Genomic DNA, 6000 nt, shown 5'->3' with positions numbered 1-6000 from the left:
GAACAATTGAGTTTTTATTAGTCAAGTAGAAGCTAGTTTATATATAGTAAGAGCTTTGATAAAGGTGAAGTTTCTTTTTTTTTTCTTTGAAAATATATTTTAGGGGGCAAGAGAAATATCCTCCGCCCTAACATTTTTACTTGTTTATTATATATTAAAAATAATATTTTTATAATAAAAAATAGTTTATTATTGAATCTCTTGGTTTTGTAATGAGGTTATTCGAAAGAAAATGTGAGCGATTTTTATGGTGAAAAAATTAAGAAAAGCAAGATTAAAATAATTTAGACGTGTATAAAACAGGAGCGATAACACCTTAGTGAGAACGTGTAAAAGACTCGTTATAAGGATACTCAGAGGGGTGGATGTATGTTAAAAAAATATTGAGAAGAAGCGATTATACATGCTACGATATAATACAAGAGGACATGACTCTGGATAGGAAAGAGTGGAGGTTGCGTATTAAGATAAAAAGTTAGTAAAAGAGTTGACGTGCGTAGATAGAGATTTGTTAGTGCCTGTCGTAGTATTAGTCGTACCCTTATAGTTCTTCCTTTATGTTGTGTATTGTATTTTCGATTACCACACTATTTTGCTGTTATAGTTATTTCTTTCTTTCTCTTAGACTTTACTCTTCTTATTAATAGTTATGCTTTTTTTCATTATTTTGTGCTTCTTTTACTTGAGTTTGATGTACTTGAGCCAAGAGTCTTTCGAAAACAACATCTTTACTTCTTCGAAATAGTGTTAAGATCTATATACACTCTACTCTCCTCATATTTCACTTAATGAGATTTTATTGAGTATGCTACGATATTAATCATAATTATTTTCTAAAATACTAATATTATTCTTATTAAAAAATGTCATAGTAAAATTATTAGTTTACTTAATATTAATAAATAAACATATTAAATCAATACTGAATATTGGAAACAAATGTGAATGCATGTGCTAACTAGTTAAGTTTAACATTTATATACTATACTCTCTCCATTCAATTGATATTGATATGTTATTATTTAATTTGATATTTTTTTTAAAAATAATTAAAATAAATTATAAATATTTATATAACTTATAAATCATCTATATTAATGATAATAATGTGAAATTCTTATAGACTATGATACTGTGTAACATATGATAGCACATTATTTATTCATACTATTTATGTACAGCTGGACGTCAATATATATGGCTATTGTTACACATGTACAATTTGAGAGCATGCCTTATATATTAGATTCTATTATCTATATATATTTAGTTTTGTTTTTCACACATATATATAGTTTTGTTTTTAAAAACACATACATAAATTGATACATATATATATACTATCAGAAAAGATAAATAATCGAGGGCCTAAATTTTTTTTTTTAAAAAAACAATCTTACCTTTTCTTTTTCTTTACCTAAAATCGATTCTAAGTTTAAGAAGTTGACTGTTAAAAATGACAGGTTGATTAAAGTAAATCGAAAGATATATTTCCTCAATTTTCTTAAATAAAAAATTAATATAATTTTATTTATATCCTCAAAATGCATTTTCCACTTCAAAAATACCCTCAATTTCCATTTTAAACAAACAAAGGGACTCTATTGATTTTCTAAAGATTTTTTTTCTAAAAATAAATAATAAAAATCGACAGACGTATTTTTTTTTAAAAAAAAAAACCCCAACAAAATCTGTCAATTTTAATTATTTTTTCAAGTAGTGACATATTCAATCAGATATATTAATATATTTTGATATATGTTTCAAAAGAATAAATAAAAATCTCACTATATTTCATAACAATTAATGCAAATAGCATTATTTATATATAATTTTTTTTTTATCTATTTTCATTATCGATTTTAGATTCCAGTATTTTATTTATAATAAATATATTTAAATTAATTAAATTATAAATAATTAAATACCAAATGGTCAAACAAAAAGATTTAAGTGAGGGGAGACAAGAAAAGGCCTCACAACCGACCGAAGCCTTTACCCATCAATTCCTTAATTACTGAGCACAAAACCAGAGAAAAAAATTTAATTAATTAATTATTAAATTTGATTAATTAATTATTTATTTAATTAATAAATAATATACTCAAATTCAGAAACACTTGCAAAAAGGGAAAGAGACTTAAATGACAAGCATTAATTAAAAACACAGGAGGTGGGGGTAGATTTTGATTTATTATTTTAAAACACATGAAAGTGAGAACAAGAATTAATTATTATTAATGTTATTAATTAAAATAATAATTTAGAATACTAAGGTGTGCTTAGAATTCTAGGAGAAGATTAAGCCTAGATTTAACCATCTAAAAAGGTCAAAGCCCTTTTTCTAAGTGACACTTTTTTCTTCACTAACCATAAACATATGGTGTGAAATCTTTTTTTTTTTTGGTTAATTATTTTCTTTTTTATTTCCGCTCGATATTTAATATTTGTATTAAACTTCGACTAATCTAAAGTCAATTTTAAAGATTTTACTTTAAAGAATTATTAAAGACTTTTCACAGAAAGCGATTCTATATTAAAATTCGAACAACTTCTTATTGTTTCATATATGGTGATCAAATTATCTTCCACATAAATTTATACTTGAAACACATTTAACTCAATTTCAAAATTTCTCTTTTTTCTTTTTGTCATTTTTTTAATTTACGGCAGTCGTTTTAAATTTATATAACACATAATTTAAAAAAAAGAAAAAAGCTTTGTAATTGTAAGTATGCTACTATTACTATAAAAGCTTCTTAATTATTAAAACATTAAAGAGAAGTCTTAACAAGAAGGAATTATTTAGGTATTAAAGTAACATAACTAATAAAACTATCTTGTTTGGTAGCTTTTTAATTGTTTCAGTATAAAATTTTAGCACCAAATATAATTTTAATTATGATCATTTTAATTTAGTATGATCTCAATAAATATATATTATTTTATCTTAAATCAGAGGTGAATCACTAGAAGTTTGACCTATGAATGAAGTTATAAATGAAAACCAAACCCTATGCAATTAATTAGTTCATATATTATTTGCATTAGTATATAATTTTAATTAACGATCAAATCAGTGGCGTAGCCATATACTGTCAAGGGTGTCCAATTAGACACTCTTTGTCGAAAATAATTTAGCATATATACAAGTAAAATGATAAAAGAAATAAATAACCTATTTTGAACACTCTTAATATAACAAGTTGCTTTTTCTGAACACTCTTTAAGAAAATTCTGACTCCGCCACTGAATCAAACAACCTTTAATAACGAAATAATTTTATTCTTTTTTAAATAATATAACACTATAACTTTCTCCTCCTCTCTCGAGACTCTATTAATAGATATTTACATTTACATATTTGAGGTAAAAAAAAAATATTGAAAGTTTTGACTTTGGATTTAAATGGGGTAATTATTTTTCCTTTTCATCAAAGATTTTTATATTGCTATGTTTGAGTTACTTGGAAAATGGAGAAAGAACTAAAATATTCACCTTACATAGTAAAAAAAATAGTTAGGGGAAGTCAAAGGTTGTCTTTAGATCTCTTTGTCAGCCTTTTTAGTAGCTATGGCATGTGAAAGAATGAGATACTATTTTTAGCTATATACTCCAAAATAAAATATTAAACATCTTCTATATGCTTTAATATCACAAATAGAATATTTTTACAATCATGAATTTCAAATAACAATAATAATAATAATAATAACATATTTAATACAATTATATAAGTCATATCTAAAAAATTTAACTATCATTAGTGTTAGAAATATATTTAAATTAGTGAGAAATTTATGTTATAAAAAATATTTTTTTATCGTATTAAATCACTTAAAAGATGCATTATTAAAAAAAAAAAAATTATTAAAATACTGAAAAAATTTCTAATTTTTCATGTAAAAATACTATGATTTTTTCTTTTCTTACTAATTCAATCACAATATCGATGAGAATGACTATGAAACATTTTCCAATTGAAAAACTAATGATTTTTTTGGTGGTGCATAGTATTTCATATACTACATTTCATTACATTAAAGAAGTTTAACCTATATATATATGCATATCATAAGTGTTAAACTAATATATTTATATTATCAAACTATAGTATATAAGTTATAACTTATATTCTCAAGAATAATTATTAAAAAAAAGTGTCCACATATCTCGTCAATGATTCTTCTTCTAACTTCTTATATTTATTATAATGATGGTCCAATATTTTTTTAACATTATCTTTTTTTTCAGATATTTTTCTTATAAAAACTTGTGATCTAACTATAATATATACATTTAAGTTGCTATGCACATAACTTTAATTTCAAATTTCATAAAAAAAAATTTAATGCATTAATTGATCCTCATGTTTTGAAAAATGTCACCTATTTGGTACGAAGAGAATAGATTTGTTATTAAAACATAAATATCAGTTAAAAATTCAAAGAAAAAGGTCTATGAGACATTCTTCGACTCCCATAATATTTTTCTCTCCGTTTTATTTTATACAATACTATTTAATTTGCTATAATATTCAAGAATAATAAGACTTGAAATTTATAATCTAATACAATACTTAGAGATCTATGTGATTTGCAAATTATTTAATTAAGAATAAATATAGAATTTTAAAATTAAATTATTGTTGTAATAAAGTGACCTTTTTTTGGGATGAAGTAAAAAAGAAAAAAATGTCATAATTATATGAAACAAAAGGCGCAATTCTTTTCCTAGGAAGGTACATAATAGGGGTAACAAAATAAATTCAAACTCGTTCGATCTGTTCAACTCTTCTAATATTTTTATGAGCTAAGTTTTGATTCGTTTATTGAATTGATTTAACGAATTTGAATAAAAAATGATTCATGCAACCGACTTTGGAGCTATGAAATTAATTTAATCTATTTGATCCATTTAAATTTGACTCATCCACTCATTTGTCATCTTCAACACATACTAGACTCATAATTTGATCGAGTACTTTAAAGTTTTATAAAGTTGTACCTTAGTCCTTATGTAAGAACATAATTTTTTTAATAATTCCTTTAAAGTTGTTAAAAGGTAATGGTGCCAATATATACAAGAAATATGTACAATAATTCAATTAATCATACATCAATTTTTTCAACAAATAATTAGTCAATATATATAAAAGTATATACATACAAAAGAGAAAACGACTATATATGTTCCTCAAGTGAAGGTGATTAAACACCAAACGTGAACCATGCTTGGGACTTGATAGGCAATTATTGAGCCTCATTTGACTTGATTTTGAACAAAAACAAATTCATAATAGAAATTAGTTTACGAACTTCATCGTTAATTGATCGCTAATCTATCACTAAATAAGATTAGCAATTATTGGGTAATTTCAATATCCTATCTATGGTACGGCCTACGAGGAGCTAGAGTCGTTCAGATGGGAGTCATGATCAAACATACTTTCTTCATGGACTTAGCTAAGAAATAAAATTGTGTCTTTACAATTATCTATAACTTTGACATGATGATATGTGTTTCATATTAACAAGTGGTATCAGAGTCAGGGTCGTAGATTCGATTGTCAATAGCAACATTTCGCAAATGAGAGGGTGATTGTTGTAATTCTAACTTTCTGCCTATGTCAAGGCCCACGAGGGGCTATGGTGGCCCATGCCGGAATCATAAGCGAACATGACGCTTACTAGGTAGACTTAGTCAAAAAATAAAATCACGCTTTTACTATTAACTGTACTATTTGACATGCTGATCAACGTTTGATCCTAACAACGATATATTTTATTGTTTAGCTATATAATTTATCCATCAATGATCCATGTTTCTTGAAGTATTGTTAGTTAATTCTATAAGTTACCATGATTATTTTTTGACCGACTCAAAGAGATTATAAAAATTGAAATTAACTATAAACTTTGTTGTTAATCGATCACTAATTTGCTCATAGCTAACAAAATTTTATGATAACTTATTGATACAAAATTAGCTATAATTTAT

This window comes from Solanum lycopersicum, chromosome 12, assembly GCF_036512215.1.
Source record: "Solanum lycopersicum chromosome 12, SLM_r2.1".
NCBI classification, from domain to species: domain Eukaryota; kingdom Viridiplantae; phylum Streptophyta; class Magnoliopsida; order Solanales; family Solanaceae; genus Solanum; species Solanum lycopersicum.
Note: the sequence above shows the minus strand (reverse complement) of the source record.